Source organism: Cyprinodon variegatus, unplaced genomic scaffold (assembly GCF_000732505.1).
Source record: "Cyprinodon variegatus isolate N-32 unplaced genomic scaffold, C_variegatus-1.0 Scaffold1557, whole genome shotgun sequence".
NCBI lineage: Eukaryota > Metazoa > Chordata > Actinopteri > Cyprinodontiformes > Cyprinodontidae > Cyprinodon > Cyprinodon variegatus.
The window spans coordinates 36554-55279 of NW_015152010.1; the positions used below are offsets into that span (position 1 = coordinate 36554).

The 18726-nt window shown below is 38.7% G+C and overlaps 1 protein-coding gene across 6 annotated transcripts in view; it reads right to left on the minus strand.

Annotated features, from left to right (window-relative positions):
* znf462 (zinc finger protein 462) overlaps positions 1–18726 on the minus strand; it is a 59740-nt gene that overhangs the window by 34885 nt on the left and 6129 nt on the right. The window contains exon 1 of one of the 6 annotated variants that reach the window (XM_015403751.1): positions 13379–13518. The exons of the other annotated variants lie outside the window; for them this stretch is intronic. The gene's annotated coding sequence lies outside the window, so the exon portion shown is untranslated. Of the gene's footprint in view, positions 1–13378; positions 13519–18726 lie in introns of those variants that run through there. 6 annotated transcript variants of the gene reach the window in all.

Sequence of the window (18726 nt, forward strand, 5' to 3'; positions counted from 1 at the left end):
TTTTTGGGTTAATCATCAATCAATCACTCATCATTTTTCCCCCTCTGATCTGCACGTAGCCAATGACTTGGAATCTCAGACATTTCTGTAAAACTTAAGCCTGTGTTTTTTAAGAGATAATTCACGGTGGATTTGGAGGCACTTCTGGTCCTTCTGTGTTGACTCTTAAGTTTAACAGAGGGGTCCGACTGTATCCAGGCTACGCAGATATTTATTCAGTGGAGTCCTCCCTCCTATTTATATTTCTTCCACCCTGAATACTGTTTTAGTTGAACCAATAGCATCTTTTAGCTTCTCCAGTCATTTGGCAAACTGCAGAGGAAGCACAATCTTAACTTTCTCAGTCAACCTAACTTAAAAATGTATAGTTTATTCTAATGCTGTCTTGCATACAAGAGGAGCTGCCGTCCTGATGAGCTTGTATGTACAATGCTTTTATTCTGACTCTTCTTTGGAGATCATGCTGTAGACTGAACACTGTGGAACAATTAAACACACTGCTTGAATTGGCTAGAGCTACCAGCAGGTGTTTTCATGTTAAGAGATATCTGGGACACTCCTCGATACAATCAATTTTCAGAGACTTCAAAATCTTCAGCCAGAAAAAAAAAAAACCAAACCTATCATTACCCATCATTCTAAACCCTCCAAATCTTCAAACAAAAATACAATAAGATTATACATTTGTGATTTCTGAACAAAAGAAGTAGACACAATTATAAAATAATAAACATTGATGTAAACCACTTGTAGCATCAGAACTTTCTAATTCGGTTCTGAATTCCTGACTCTTACTTCTTCTTAGATGCAGAAAAACATAAAAGTCCAAATTTAATTGACAGTTTCATCTGATGATCCTAATAAAGCCTGTCGCTTTCACAGTATGAAGAACCTTTGCACTCTTATTGTATGTGAAGGATCAATTCTTGGTGTTCAAATAAAGCATCTGCTGATGCAAGTGAGGGCCAAGTGGAGCCACAGCAAGAGGTATCTGTTTTGGCACCTTGGCTTTAATCATTCTCTTTCCCAGATACAACTGAGAGACTTTGAAAAAGAGCAATGAGCTGATGTAAGGCCCCTATTTCAAAGTCAAAGTTGTATCTTCTTCTGCAGGTTATTCTAAACCTGGTGATCATTAGAAGGTTTGTTGAAATGGAAAATCATGCCCCTGTCTACATCTACAGTAGATAACCTGGTATGAAAATGTGTGAAATTGAAACACAAAGGAGTGGTTAATAATCAAACTTTGAGAGGTTGAATAATGAAAGGCACTGTGCTGGTTTTCTTGGGTGATTTTGTAAAATATTGGAGGACAAATTTAGATTGTAAAACTCTAAATTAGGTTGATCTGAAAATCGAATGAGAGGAAATCAAACTACTATGGTGATCAACATTTGTTACACTTTGTATTTATCAATGCATTCAGCTATAGAGGGGAAAGTTGAAATTTGAATACAAATAGTTTGGGTGCCTAATTTAGCTTATTGGTATCATATTTCACAATGCCTGGTTGTCACTAAGTTTAAAAAAGATTTGAAATAAAATACAAATAAACAGGACTCTCTCTGCCTCCCTCAAAGTGTTGCAAAAATGCATTAAAATGATGCATCAAAAATTCATGACTATATTAAAAAAATGAACTAAAAAACATTGCAGAACTAAAACCAACCCCCCAAAAAAGGAGCTTGCCACTCTGTTCTAATTGATTACTAGTAAAGAGTCATTTAGCAATGTTTAATTAGAGTGTTTCCAGAACGCTGGTGGTAACATTGTTCTATGTGATAAAAACGTCTTATGAGGGGCACCAACAGTGTAGAACAGGGATGTCAAACTGGTTCCAGAAAGGGCCATGTGGCTGCAGGTTTTCTTTCCAACCAAGCAATAGCACACCAGACTCCAGTCATCCTATCAAGTGAGTCCAGTCTTAACATGATGACTTGATGAGATGACTGAAGTCTGGTGTGCTATTGCTTGGTTGGAAAGAAAACCTGCAGCCACATGGCCCTTTCTGGAACCAGTTTGACATCCCTGGTGTAAAACAAAGGATAATTTCCCTAAACTACAGGTACCATCCATCTGAAATATTTTAACAAGATTTAGTTCCCAAATGATGGAACAAACTCTGCTGGTTAAACTATTTTTGATAGACTGACATTGAAAACATTAATTTAGTTTTATTAGTAGACCCCATTATCAGCACCAAACACAAACACCCACATAGCCAATTGACTCCTTCTGCACATCTTGAAACTGAACATTTTCAAGGAAAAAGCTCTCTGATTACAGAAAAATTCTCTTCTAATGTGCGTAGAAAGCACTGCGAATGTCTCCGCCATGGCAGTAATGTTTGAAACCATCAGGAAACATCTGAAAATATGAGAAAATAAAATGTTCTCCCAACTTTCAGTCCTCAATTTGTGTTAACCTGCTAAGTCCAAGCAAGTTTAGAGAGACTGTGTTCTTTAAGGAGACATTTCCATACGGTTATGGGGTAAAGTCAGCATCAATTAAAGCTATAGGTGTAGAATCTGCCTGTAACACAGGTTGTATAAAACTATCAATAAATATGCAATGTCAATTTGGCAGTTTTGAATAAAAACAATTGTTTGAAAGTGACCCAGCACTTAAATGTATTGTTACTATGAGGTCTGATCACAGCCCAAATCAAGTCTCAACTCTCATAGATAGGAATCGCTTAGCTGCAGTGTCCCTGAACCACGTTGGACGTAGAGCTAACGGGCACCAGGGACACTTAGTCAATGCTGGTCCAAGGAGAAATGTGCAATGGCATGTTGGTGGGTTAGGATGAGGGTACAACTCTGGTCTACAGAGCAGCAAAGAAATTGCTGCTAGATACCGTAGGGCACCTTCAGGTCTGGTGGACTTCATGCCTTAAAGGGTTAAAGCTGTTTTGGCAACAACCAAAGAACCAAAACCGTGTTGTTTGTGCTTATGGTTGCGGTTTGGGTAGGGGTGGTGTGAGTCTTTGATGAATTACATAGAGATTATTTTCTCTCAAACAATCTAGCTGCCCAAGGCAGCCCCACTAATGAACAATCACTTGCTAGAAAACAGACTCGGTCAGAGGGAGAAGCCAAAGCAGCACAAACAAGGTGACTTCCACAGTCGAGGCTTCTTTTGAGTTACAGAGTCACCGCAGACATGGCCTGAGGGTGAGGACGACTGAGTCAGCCCTTCCACATGTGTGGGAAATGTTATCACACCCCTACTGTTGGAACTCTCACAAGTTTATTAAACGTTTACCCTCAGAATGCAAGTTGTCTAATCCACAATTTATATTTTCTCACATCCAATGCCTAGAAAAGGCAGTGGAAACATTTCTGTGACATTAGGGAACAATGAATGCCACAGATCATCTGTGGAAAAAAGAATTCTGCTCAGAAGGAATGAAATAACAATGTTCTTTTAGAACTAGGGTTAAGGTACTTAGTTAGCCAGTGATGTAATGTATTTTTTCATTTACAGAAAGAGCATAAACCAAAGCAAAGTATCTGACCCCTCACTCAGTGACTGGTAAAATTGTTGCTTTTCAGCTACTGAAACCCTTTTTTTTTTAAAGCAGTCCAAGTAAAAGCCAGAAATGTTGGCTTACCTATTTAAACACAGGCTACTTCACTATTCCCTTAATTGAAAAATGAAAAAAGTAACAACGATAATCAGTTTAGAGAATTCAACCACAATAAAAAAAAACATTTGTGCTGCAGGAACTTTCAGTGTTCTGGTTTTTGTTTAGGGGGCTAGCTCTTAAAAAATTTGAAAAAAATACAGTTTTGTTTCAAATCTTTCTGCCGAAACGAAATGCTTGGGCAATTCCTTGCATGTTTCAGAACCCCATATAAAGAACTAAAGCACACCCAGTCACCAATATTTACTAGCTGGCCATAAAAATGACGGATGATAAACTAGTCTAAGCAGCCGGATGTGTGAACCAAAATAATATCAATTTGCCAGTTTGTCAGATTTTCTGAAAGGCAGGTAGCAGCTTAAAGGCCCAAATACAAGAATAAAATCAACCAATTCAGTGATGAGCGTTTCAACCCATTTACAATGTTATTATGTTTTTAATGGTGAACAAACATAGGATGCTACTGGCTCTGACACCACAGCTAAAGGGTAGCCAGGAATGCAATTCATACCTTTACAATCAGCTAACGTGGGTCTATGTGGCACCAAATTACCAGCCCTGCAATAACCAATCAGCGGGCAGAGATTGCAGGCACAAACTTAAAGAATGAGTTTACAGTTGGGGTGCCAATGATCTTCATTTCCTAATACTTTTTCCCCTAAAAGAAGGGAATATCAATCATCTCTGACACTATATTCTTCCATAAAAAACACCAGATCCTTTTAGCAAATTATTTTTTTCTAAAAACCAAATTTACCTCTGATATTGTTACCATTATTAAAGGTTAAATGAACATTTTGTATTCAAGTTAAAATCTGCAACCTCATCTTCAAAGTTTGAACAGCAAATAAAGGATTTCCTGTGGGTCTCCCACGCATGACTTTTAGTTATACTCCAGTAGTGAAATATGGTTCTGCTTAAGATGGAAGAAATGTACATTTTCATTTGTGTATAATTTCTCCTGGTCAAACAAATGTAATAAAACTTATTAGCTCATATTTGCACTAAATTACCCATAGCCCCGATGTAAATAATATTGTTTGACCCTCTAATTGATAAACTTACTTCCATTAGTTTATATCAGATAAAAATAATCAATGCATCAGATTATGGTATTACTCATAAATCATATGGGCAACCCAACTGGATTTGAGTGTAAGGTGGAATCCTAAATTAAATTTAGTTGTAAGGTATCATTATGAATCTGTCTCTTATGAATAAGAGTTAATGTTTTTGTGAGGCCCAGAGATAAAAAAAATCCACTGACTTTTGGGAAGGGGGTAAATACATGTTGGCATAATATTTCTAAAAAAAAAAAGCCAACAAGTATGATTCTGAATGTCGCGTTCTTTCACATTTCAGCTCTTGAGAGATCAACATTTCCCTTTAGGAGCCTTTTTGGGAGAGTTAAAGGGATTTTAAATCTAAAGACCACTTCACTTGATCCACTGAAAACACAATCATATGTTAACACAGTTAAACTATTGTGATTTCTGTAAACAAAATTAGAAGAAATGTTAAAACAGTGCAATATCTCTGCTAGTAGACAGTATGTTTTATTTCTTATGTTTTAGGCTCTAGTGGCCTTTATTTTTGGTAATTATGCAGACAGGAAACAGGATTAGAGAGACAGAGGGGAAGACGTGCGTCCAAATGTCACCATGCCGGGACTCAAACCTATGATGGCCATGTTGAGCACTAAGCCGCTGCACATGAGTTGGTGCCCCCTGCATCAACACCACACCCAGGCAGCATGTACTTTGACAATCAACCACAAATGCATGCCTACAAACACCATGTTCACACCAGGACAAAATCAGCACCTTTTTAAAAAAACGATTTAGAAAAAGAAAACACACAGAAAACGCAAAAGCAGCATTTTTAAATCTTTCCATTCTGGGAACCGGTGTCAAAATTAGATCCCAGAAACGTGGACGGACTAAACACCAATCTGGGCTGGTACCAGAGCTTCCACATACCAGGAGATTCTGTTTTTTTGTGGTAAAAATATGGATATGCTGCTTTGGAGAAAAAGCAAGCTCAGGTGGTCTCCACAGAGAGCCCAAACACAAAAAGACCTTTTGGTTTTTAACAAAAAGGGCCTAAATCTGCCAAGGTAAAAAAAACATTACTACTTACAGGGAAATCTTGTCAAACACCAAAACTCAAAGTTAGTCATCCAACTAGTTTTCTAGTTTACATTTTAATTTAAGGCCAAAGAAAGATAAATACCGTTTTAACAGAAGTGTCCCCTTACTGGTCATGTATCATTCTAATGGTTTTACATATATAGAGGGATATTCCACTAAATACCCATTACATATCAAAAAGAAAACAAAAAACCCCCCACAAATATTAAAATTTGAGCAAAGATGTGTTCAATTGCCCTTCAGTGGATTTAGGTTATTTCAAGATGTTTATTACTTTATAATCCCAGACTGACTGAATGCTGCCCAGATCCAGATCAGGATGAGGTGGGGGGAGGGGAGGCTGGGCATCACCATCTGTTGCAGGACTTCTTTTCTTCTTGCTGATGAAGAAAACATCGACTATTATGTGGGTTTAGGGTTTCTATTCTGCTGCAGAACAGATTTGGACATAATAAGAGATCCATGATGGTGGATGTGACGGGCCAGAACTGAACAGTCAATTTAAGGAAGACCATATCTAATGCAGTGATAAATTAGCTCACAAAACAGATACATTATTATATATTAACTTAATACTTTGCAATTTAATCTTAAATACATATCTTGTCCTTATCCTCGATGAGCATATCTGCCTCAGCTATGGTGTGATAAGGACCAGGTAGACATGCGCTGACCTCATTCTTCTCTGACTGTGATCAGAACAGAGCCCTTCCCTAAAATGACGTGATCACATGGTGCGGCTCATTTGAGGAAGTCTGAATACAGAGAGATGAAACATCGATCCCACCTGCCTGATCAATGAGACGGGCCTGTTTCAGAAGAGATGTGAGGAATCAATGTTCGCTATGAACATTGTGTCATAGCATTCATCAGTCGACTCCTCAAATTAAATAGAAACTATGAGAATGACATTAAGATAAAGGGTGTAAATGACTTACAATAGCAATTAGATTATAGATCTGAGTATATTCTACTAGAATTTTTAAAATAAGTAATTATAATCTAGAGAACAACCCTCAATTAGTTCAATAGATTTATTACCGCTATATCAACCAGTAAAGTACCATTAGATTTGAGTCTGTGAGAGGCATATTTCAAAAGGTCTGAGTGTCTTAGCGATATAAAAATGGTCCTAAGAATTTGCGGACAGATCCCACTTTTTAGGGATTTTACCAATCAGCCACAGGGGACATCCATTCGTCATTTCCACACCAAAAAACAAAGTCCTTCATGAAGGAAAACAGCTTTGATTTCAAGACCACACCTATTGTGAAACGAGATCTGGCACATGCTTCCTCTTATGAGTCAAAAGTTCAAAATCATCTAATGAAACCCATCTTTGCTCAACACAGACGACCAACCGTTTGTTTTGTTTCTGCTGCTGCAACTCTCTCCGATTTAATTTCACCAGCAGGATTTTGTTGCTATAGACAACGCTTGTTCATGGTGGTCAACGCGCGTAGTTTACGTTAAGGAAATAACTGTAAGGTTTTTCACACAGATGCGTGTCAAATTGAATACTGCATTTAGAGGAGGTTTCAATAAACTAAGTGTTATGTTCGTGTTTATAAATCTTCACCAGTTTTTGAAGGGTTTAAGCAATAAAGTAACAAAAAAAAAGAATGGGTATCATTGTTTTTCTTAGATACTGCTAAACTTACATTCACACATAAAAAAGAACTCCAAATCCAAATGTAAAATTTGCAAGAAAAATAACAAAAGAGGTCAAAAGATCTCTAATCCCACTATCACCTCAATCTGCATCGCCATGCAGGTGGTCAGAACATCGCTCCGGTAATCTAGACCAATAACGAGCCTAACGACTGCCCGTTACGCCTGTTTCGGTTCAATTTGCATGTTTTCTAAGCCATATCAAATTTTTTGTTGGGCTGTTCTGTAAAACCTGGAGATCCCCACTGCTCCAGACATCTTGAATTGAGAATGCTTTCTGGATAGGAAGGGAAAGGTCTTCAAACTTGGAGAAAAAAAATGTCCAGTGGTTTTGTTGAAATTTTTTTGGAAGATCAAAAGACAGCAGCTTTGCCCCGTGAGAGCAAAAAAGCTTTAGAAGACAAGACAAACTTGAGCCTCATCATGCTACTTAAAAATGAAAGTTGTTGACTTTAGTATGAATTTGAAAAAAAAAAAGTGTTTATTCTGTTTTAAAGAGAATTGTGATGTTTTAGAGCAGAATTAGCATCCTTAAAAGCGTTTGTGTCTCCTTAATGGTATTGCCTTCAGTGTTGGGCATGTTACTTTGAAGGACAAACTAGTTACAGTTACTTCTCCCAAAAAGTAGTTGGTAACTCATCCCAGGTAGACTGTATGTTCAATAATTTTATGTCAATAAAAGCAAACGATAACAGTATACCACGCAAGAGATTTCATTATAACAGGAGAAGTAAAGTCCAATGTATTGCAAAACTAAGGCGCCATGTTGTTAGTGTTGTGAAAGGCTGGGATGATGTGAGGTGCTTCATCAGATAAGAGTTGCTTGTAACCAACGTGGATAAGGCCTTTGTTCCTGGGCACATGGTGCAAATCACAGCAACCTTTTGCCTTTGCGTTTAGTAAGCATCTCTCTCTCTCTTGCTGTTGGTCAATCGAGTTGTAGTAACGTTCCTTATTATTTTATAAGCAATATAATGTCAATACCAAAACGAGAAAATTAGTTAGACTGATTACGCCGCCGTTGATAAAAAAAAACAACAACAAAAAAAAAATAATGGCATGGTTATCTAATGGAGTGATTATATAAACCAGTTATTCCGATTACTGATTATTGGCAAATTATCAGTATTTCTGCAGGTTGTGCCTGTACTCATATGATGAATTTTGGTACATAAGGTTTATGACAACTAGGGCTGAAACAATTAATTGTATTAATCGTGAATAATCGATTATTGAAATAATTCAGTAATCGATTAATTGTTAACTGGATTATAGAGACTCTAAACATAAATTTAGCTCACAGATCAACCCACTTAGAATTGTGAAAAATGTCAATATGCTCTATCCAGAACTCCACAAGCGGGAAAGTTTGAGCTTCACCTTTTTCAATTTAGTAAAAAGTCTTCTTTAAGGAAACTTTGGCTATCCAATTATTAATTGATAAATCAATTAATTAATTAGGTCACTCTAGTGGCCCTCAAACCTTTCTTGCTTGGCCTATATTCGGCTTGCAAGAACATTTTTATCCCCCGCTCCCCACCTGAGCAACCTTTTCATCAGTTAAACAAAGAAAAGTCAACAACAGTTCATTACATATTGTAATAAATAAACTACAATCTCTTTTAGGTGACAAAACTACCGCCTTTAATATGCAAGTATCCTAACTGTGTATCAGTATATTATACTTGAACAATACATCTCAGTAGGGGTCATTAATTCAATTCGTTTCTACCTCACCAACCCCCAAACCCCCATTCAACTGCAGCCCCCCAATGGTGCACAACCCCCACTTTAACAAACGCTGGGTTATTGTAAAAGCCTTTACTCTTCTTCAGATAAATCAAGCACAGTTTTGATAGCGTATGATGCTGTCAGGAAGTAAATAAATAAATTAAAATGTATGTGCACTGACTTTCTTTTAAAAACATGAGAACCCAGTGAAACAGACATCAACTGGAACACAAAAAAACAACTGAAGTTGTTTTCTAGAAAACAAAAACTATGACCTACACTGGAAAAAAAATAAAAATCTAGATAAGTCATTGCTTCTTAAAATAAGTGCATTTGTTCTTGAATTGAGAAGGTACGAGAGACCTTTTGCCAAGACAATTACATTGAAAATAAACAGCATTTACAGTATATTGTCTTATTTGAAGTGCATTTTATCTAAATATCTTATTTTAAGCATAAAAATACTAATTCCTTTGGCAAATCATCTCATTTACCTATTCAAAATACACTTAATTTCAGAAATTTTTACTTATTTCTAGATCATTTTTCCAGTGTTCAGTATCCTAAAGAGGTCTCCAATATTCTCTCCAAACATCACAACAGACAGCTGCATCTGTGGAATCTCAAGCAGCTCTTAAACTCTCTAAAAACCTTCGTTTAGGACATTACCCTTTTTCTTGGGTTTCTTGTGTTGATTCTTTCTCCAAATTTAAGGAACTTTTATCCCCTCCAACTTAACAGCTGTGCAGTTTGGGGTTTTCATCTGCACTCCCATGTCTCAGTGCTCCACATTTGCTAATTTAGATTTCTACCTTGATTCCCTCAGACCATAATTTCTGCTTCCTGGCTTAGAAGATGAACCACATACCCAGAGAAACTAAAATTAAAATAGACCTCTTGGTCAGAAGACATCTGTAATGTTGCTGCGTTTAGGAGAGCTGAGAAGAGTCCAGAGCACGTAGGACTCAAGCTAAGTGCAAGTCACAGAGATTCAACCATACAGACCTTCAGTTATTTTTAGCCTTGCTGTGGGCCTCTTCATGGTTTTTTCTTCTTCAAAGCTTCCTCTTAATAGGACCATCCATCACAGAAAGATGACCTCAAACAGACATGGCCTTCATTTTGCCATTTTGTCACCATGTTTCTGCAATCATTTAAGGGCTTAAATCAAATTTATTTTCTAAATTTGTGATTTGGTTCCCTTTTATCAAAGTTCACTTCTACGTATCTTTAATAGCTTCAAGCTTTCTGACAAGACTTTAGTGCACATTTAGAAGATCTGGTCTATGACTCCAGTCCACCTCAGAGGAGCCATAAATACATGTGCAGAGCCTTTCAGACACTGCAGTCCAGCAAGATTTGCTGATCTGTCTCCTGCCTGACCTTCACTTGTGTCACATTGAGAGCAAGTAGGAGAGAGAAACAGCTCATGGCAGCAGGATAGGGGGCCCTTCCTTAAAGATTACAGCTAAAGAGGATTTTGTCTGCAAAGTTTGCCGCTTCATTGACACCCTGAAAAGAAAAAAACAGATCCAAAAAACGTTCTCACTGTCAGCTTGGTTAATGCATAACAGCTGAACACATGCCACCTCTGTAATGGAGGACAACTAGCAGAGCCATTTTGATCTTTGAACCTCAAAGCATTCGGCTGACTGAGGGCTCCAAGCTAGTCGTGAGATCAAAAACAGAAGGAAGGTGGAAGGGAGGAGGGAGACAGCTGTGTCTCCAACATGGCTTCCTGCTTGGAAAAGTACAACCATCAACCCAGAACCTTTTTTTTTTTTCTTTTTTTTTTTACATATCAACATCTGGATCTTCTATACTGTAAAGGGCTCCTTTACAGTTTCCATTTTACTTCTTTACTGTGTTTCAGATAACTAGGTGTACAATCTTTAACTTGAAAAGGATTGTTTAGTAGTTAGATTTAATATCCATGCTAGATTATAACACAATGCAGCTTCAGTTGAAGTAGCAGCAAGGTTTAATTTTACTGCTTTTTGAGGGGTCTCATCTGACAGGGTTCTATATCTATAACACTTAAACTTGTCTAACCAGAAGTGGATTATCCTACATCCATTCTTCTCAATTTGGAATAAAAACAGCCTTATCATTAGAGGTACTTGGCTTTCCTTTAGTGTTATTTATCAACTATTTGTCAACTATTTGCAAGGTAAACACTATTGGTACCAAATCTGTTCCCTTTTAGGAAGGATAATTATTATTAATATTTTTTTAATTCAAAGCCTGTTATCAGACTGCTTTTATACTATCAAAATAGCATCTGTACTTTTCAGGCCACCCGTCCATCCATCTGTCCATTCATCCACCCATCTTCTTCCACTTAGTCCTGTAAGGGTTGCTTTGGGACCGGTGCCCATCTCCTATAGTGTAGAGGTGGTGTACACCCTGGACAGGTCGCCAGTCTGTTGCATGGCAACACATGCACACACAATGACAAACCATCATGCACACACACATACATACAGACAGATACTTAAGGACAATTTAGAGAAGCCAATTAACCCAACAGTCATGTTTTTGGACTGTGGGAGAAGGCTGGAGTACCTGGAGAGAATTCACGCATGCAGGGGGAGAATGTGCAAACTCTATGCAGAAAAACCAAAGGCCATGAAACGAACCCAAACCTTGCTACCCACTGCCTCATCATGCAAACAGTTCAACATAGAAATGGTGATGAGGCATTATACTGTAAGGATGTTTTTCAACAGAATGGACTAGGACATGTTTCAAACTCAAGGTAAAGACGGATGATGCTAAATACAACAATATTCTTGAACAAAACATGTCAGCATACCAGTGATGTGAGACTAGGATGAAGGCTCACCTACCAGCAGGAAAATGATCCGAATTATACTGTTAAAGTTACACTCTAGTCTTAAAGGAGCTGGTCTATTCAAAGCCCGGACCTAAATCCAACTGAGAATCGATAGTTGGACTTGGAAGATCACTATTAACAAGCAAAAACAATCCAACATGAAGGTGTGGGCATAAATCCCAGTGGCAAGATGTAGCAAGCTGATAGAGACTCAAAAGGTACTGGCAGCCATTATTGCCCAAAGAGATGGCTCTTCATTTTAATGCCGAAGTTTTCAGTTTTTCATTTTTTGCCTACATGCGTTTGCTTTGCAATAAGCTAAATGGCATGGCTTCAAAGTTGTGGGTCTGTTTTCTTTTTTTTTCTTTTTTTCTTTATGTGAAATGGTGCAAACTCTAAACTACTTGTTTTAGTGCCAGATGGTGAGGCAACAAAACCTGAAACAGGTTGAAAACTTTTGTAGGCCCCTGTAAGGTCTGGAAAACTAAGCATCATCCCTTACTGATTATTACACCAATCCTGATGGGAAAACTGTTAAAAGTAAAAATACTTTAAGGTTTTTCAGACAAGATTCTGAACTATGTGTGTTGAGCTCTTTATCAGTGGCAGATGGTTACCTAGCGTCACCCATGCAGTGAGATTAGTGAACCTGTTCTCCTCTTTACAGTCCTACATGACAAGCTAAGACATTCCCTTTGCTAATATTTCAAGCTCTTCCTCTCCACATTTCTCTCTAAAGCTGCACTAGAAAAAAAAGAAGGAGAAAGAAGCTGGCCATCATGGAACAAGTAACCTTGCTCCAAGGGTAGCCTTTGTGCTCTGCAAAGGGCTCAGATTGTTCCTTCTGAAAAGAGGGACGACTGCAGCACACAGCACTTGGAGACATTTGGTTCCCTTTTGCTCAGATGATAATGACCAGGCAGATTACCAAGAAGCAGGCATTCAAGGGCCATCTTCTGTGCTGTTACCATCTTCAGGTTGTCATGGTGAAGACTCGCCACCAAGACAAATATAATCAGAATATGATCCTTTACATCTGCATCCAGATTTGATTCTCAAAGAAGAATTTATGTGACCTTCAGTGTTGAAACATTCAGAAAACATCAAGCTGGTGAATTCCTCACTGAAAGCCTCCTGGGTATGAAGGTTAGATAAAAATACCCTTATGCATCAATCGCTTTATTCATTTAACAAACTCACCACCCCCTCCAGTAAAACCATGAACCTTTCCATAGCTGCCTGAGTGAAAATAGCTCCCAACACAAATCAAGATGAAATGAGGAAGCAGGTCAACTGAGCAGTAACCTGAAAGTCTTCTGCTCAGCCTTCTCTTAGTATAGTCACCTCACTTGGCTGCTCTGGCGTCTCTCCCTCTCGAGGCTTACAGAATTATCTTCTGCATCAGAGCTGAGGCTGGGCCAACGCTCCACACAGAGGACTCCATTTCACACAGCCAGACCCCGCAGCGGCCAAGGAGACACAGCCAATCGCGCCGGAGTATCAGAGGCACGGCCAGCCAGCCATTTTGTGCTCCTCAAGGTCTTTGACCGTCCTGCTCGAGCAGAGTGGAGGAGCTGCTCGCCTCTGCTATCCTGTTACACAGATGGAAGTGTTTAGCTTTAAGAGCGCAGACCTGAGCAAGCAGCTTCCCCTCCTGCCGGTTCCTTCTGCAGGCAGTCATGACCGAGACGCAGAAAGCAGAAGTGAGATGTGTGGTTTTGTTCTCAGCAACCATGACAGAAGCTGAAGACAGAAGCTTCCAAATTTTGGTTTTCTTTCTTCTTAATACAGAATGTTTAGCAGTGCTGCCATCATTTAACCGTCAAGACAACATGTGGAAACTTGAGTAAATAAGAAATTTGGGTTACCAAATAGAATCAGTGAGAAAAGCATGGAAAGCATGATGGATGAATCTCAGGGCAGTCCTCTGCAACATGATTCAATATTCCATCCAAAAAAACCAATGAAGAGCACAATTTAATTAATAGCTCCAGGCATGATTATTTTTACTATCATACCAGGGAAGGTAGCTGGATATTTTTAGTTTAACCGAGAGCTTTATTCTCTTGAGGTTTAACATGACAAAAAAACGACAAACTAAACACATATACAGGTATGTTAAACAGCAAAAAACAAGCATGTCCAGCCAGAGCATATCCACTGTCGGATGGGAGAGCTGAGTCAGAGCTCCTAAAACTGAAGCGCATCAGCTCCTGCATAGGGCTAAACAAACATGGTAGACGAGACAAGGACAGACCTCACAGAGAAACCAGGAAGTGCTTTTCCACAAGGACAATTAGTCCAGGAAACCTGACATTCCATGCAGCCATGGAAGATCTCTGCTCCAAGGAAACGGTTGCCTCGCTCAAATCAATCTGCTGTAGTTTCTCCTGGATTCCACATCATTTCAGAAAACAATCTGCTGCTATTTTGGACAAAATGTCCCTATGATACAGCTACTTGATAAAGTATTCAAGCCCCATAAACAACTTGAGATTTTTTTCATGCCACAAGCTAAAACTACAGTATAATGCTTTGAGATTGTGTGTTATGCCAATGCAAAACACACCTACAGTCTAAAGGTTTTGTTTTATTTTTTTTTGAAAATTTAATTTAATTGTGGACTGAAAAAAACTGTAATCTGGTACCCGGAAATGAAATCCTCTGCAACCAATTTGCTTCTGACGTCGACTAGCAGGTAAACAGGGTCCACCTGTCTGTGTTCTAACCTCAGTTTAAATAAAACGGTTCTGGGAATGCCCAGAGGTTTGTTAGAAAACATTAGTGAACAAACAGAATCGTGGAAACCAAAGAACACGGCAGACGGCCCGCGAGAAAGCAACGTTTAAAGCAGTATTAACTTCCAAAACAATCAGTATGAGCTTGGAGCATCTCATAGACCGCTGCCTGAATGATCATATAGAAATGGAAGAAATATGGAACGACTTAAAAGCCGAACAGGACATTACTGTCTACCTAAACCAAAGAGGAGCTGCAGAGATTTCCAGCTTTAGTGAGGGAAATCTACTCACAGGAGAAGCATTATTCATGAATACCACAAATCTGCACTCAACCAAGTGGGAAGAAGGTAATAAGAAGTACATTCCTGATCAGAATTACACTGATACATTAACCGGCCAATACTTTGGGTTGATATTACCATTTTTTCTTGCATCCGCACTGATCAATACATTCATGCATTTATTGATTCACTGGTGCCTTCATTAGCCGGGAGGCCTGAGATCATGTGAAGCACATTGGCTGTCGCTCTCTCCATTAGTTGTAAATGTTTTGTTTGACTTCTTGATAAATGTTCCTTTTATGTTTAAATTAAGATTTTAATCATTCTTTTATCAGGTAAATGGAAAAAAAGCAATATCAGTTTCAAATATTGACACAAGAAAACCCTGAAAAAACTGCCACTCAACAGGGAATGAGTGAGACACGTCAAAATAATAAATATTGGCCTTAAAAAACCTGAATAGGTCATTGCAAAGACTCAGCAAATGCATAACAAAGAGCTTCTATTAGAGGAGACAAAATTTAACTTTCTGTCTACTTGATTCAATGTAAGCATATAATCTTTACTATAAAGCAAAGTGTTGGCAGCATCATGCCATGGGAATGTTTTTCTGCAGCAATGATCAGGAAGATAAAAAACTACTTTAATGCAAGGTAATCCTTGAATAACATTTGTAAAAAGCAGCAAAAGAGTTCGTTTTGATCAGCATACATTTACTCATTAAATCTGTGGTAATTCATAATAACCCCCTCAGTCTTCATCTATGTAGCTCCAGCTATAATGCCAGCATCAGTATTTATACTGCAAAGAACATTTTAATCCAACAATAGATGGTTCTCCATAGTAGACACAGGGGTGGGGGGAGTAATCAAGGGGTATGAATACTTGTTTAAAGCACAGTAGGCCTTATCTCCTTCCAATCCAATTGTCCGATTGCAACTCTGTATCTAATGGCTCAAAAGTAAAGACATTTCCATCTCTGCATCTCTTCCCTAGAAACAGATCAGAGAAAAAGCTGCAGGATGCACTGAAGGGTTTCTTGTGAGTTGCACTCAGTGGACAACTGCCAGAAAAGACTGCAATGCTGACTTCCTTGTAAGCCTGACATGGCAGTTACTTCAGTTACAGGAGGTGGGTGAGGTTACAAGCTAGTCAGGATGGAGCATTTTAGAGTTACCACGAGAGGACAAGGGAAGCAGTAAAACCAAGAAAAAAAAACAAGCTCACAAAGTAAACTTAGAGCAGATTACCCTAGAAAAAGGCAGTAAAAACATTTAACGCTTTTCTAAGATAAGAGGAATGGAGCTTCGTCTTCTCTAGATCCACCAAGCTGACCTCTTGAGGAAACCCAACAAGTTTGAGACAAGAAAGACGAGAGACGCATCAATATTAACTTACCACAGGGACCTCCTTTCCAAGCTTCTAAATATTTAATCGTGGATGGACAGCTCTGTTGTCTCAGAGACTGAGCCAGTGTGGATCTCTCCCTACAAGACCAGTCCTGTTCCTTCTCAATGAAGGCCTTGTCCAGAGGCAACACACTGCCTAAGGAACGGGCGTCTCCAAAGAAGCCTGAGGGTTTTTTTTTTTTCCTTTTCCTCCCTCTACCACAGGCAGCTTGAGGCTGACAGAGTAGATTCAGTGTCCTACTGCAGAAGGACATTAAATCATGATGAATTTGGAAACCATAGGACTCCTCGTTCATCTCACGGGACATACAATCATATCAACACTCATTTTAGACCCTTGATTCCTTTATATCTACTCCTTAGGTGAATTCATGTTTAGAGGAGACAACCTCCCTGAGCAGCAAACTACCTTTTTTTTTCTTCAGGAGGGGAAATGCTGTGAACTGTGATGTTCAGATGGAAAGCAAAGAGGAGGAACCAGTTCTGCAGCAGTGCAACGTGGCAACTGACAACAGAAACTGGAAAGACACCTCTGCTAAAGCCACTTCCTTGTTCCACCTAAAACCCAGACATGATGGTGCATTCAGCTCTCGAAAATGACCAAAAGTTACACAGCAGAAAACGATATCTTTAGACAACACGACCATTTCAGCACCATCTTGAAAGTACATTGGAGGTTTTAGGGCATCAGAAGACTCAGCACCATGCAAAAGACGAAGGGCTTTTTCAAGTGGTGTTTATCTGGCCACTGCTTTAGCTGCCTGTAACAGCAGGGCCGGGGCTGCATCTTATGAGCCATGCATCACGTCAAGAAAGCACTCACTGGAGCATTTCAATTTGCTTTTGTGCGTCTCTCCTGGCCTCCTTCACTGCCCCAGGTAGAGAAGAATGGAGGAGTGCATCATGCAGTGTGAGTAAGTGAATGAGTGAGGCTTGGACGACAGCAGGGGGAGGAGGAGGAGGAGGGGGGATGGTGTGTGATGCAGAGAGAGAAGGAGGTAGAGAGTAGAAAGATAGAGAAACAGAGGGAGTGATGAGCTTCATTATCACAGCATTTAAACCATCAGACGACCCCTCCGCCTTTACGGTTAAGATGGTTTTCAGCGTGAACCTCAGACACCTCACAAACGTTATGGCTTCAAGCATTTTACAACTCAAGGGCTGAATTTTGGCCTTACATTAATTAAAATTGGGGCAGATGTGCTTCCAAAATAGATCACAGATGTGGACAATCATTTATACAAGTAACTGATTCATTATAAGCTTTAGCATAGAGGTGCCCATATCCTCATTTAAGGTAAAGAGTTTCTGCAAGGTCTTTGAACATCTTAAACAGGCCTGAAGTTCCCAATACAGGAAAATCTTTCCAAAATAAAAAAATGTTTGAATTTTTAACACTTATTCATTAATTGCTGAATGGTCTGTAGCACTCGCTGAGGGATTCAGTTTGTGTTACACCGTGGAAAAAAACTGCAATAGCACAAAGCTAAGACGCAACAAACATTCACCTAATTTTCACATGACCTTCTCTGACCGCTAAGCTCAAACAATTTTTTTTGTTTGTTTTTTTTCTTATTCATTAAATGCAACATACATAAGAATCTAAGTGCAGCCTGCATCAACATTATATAGTATTAACTAGAAAATATAAAATAACCTGTAAGGCATAAAGGGAAAAGAGTTAAACAGTATTGACCAGAAAAATCTGCGGGTAATTTCTACCAATTCTCCAGGTAAGCAATGAGCACAGCTAAAAGGAATTTATTCACAGACATTGAGGCTAAAACTGGCATTAAACAGTTTAGATTAGCCAGTAACAATCAGTGTGTTCTTATGTCATCAACAACCAGCTCCATCATCATGGAAAAATGTATATTTAGGAGGTCTAGATTGCAAATGAGGATCTTAACAGCTGGCTGAAATGACATCAGCAAAGTCATAGAGTCTGCTGTATACTGTGGGAATTATATACTGTAGGATATTCAAAGTTAGGTGACCTGTCGATGCCAGAGTTAAAAAAAACACAATTTTTAATTTCTTCAGTTTTTTTTATTAGTTATAATCAGGAAAGCAAATAGGATACTGAGTAAAATGAATGTCGTAAATGTAAATCACAAAGATCCATAAACAAAGTCTAATATGTATTTATTTCCAGAAAACCTGATACCAAAGGGTTAGCTAAGATTAATTTTGCTCTTATACAACCATAGTTACTGCATTGACAAGTATATATATATATATATATATATATACTTGTCAAT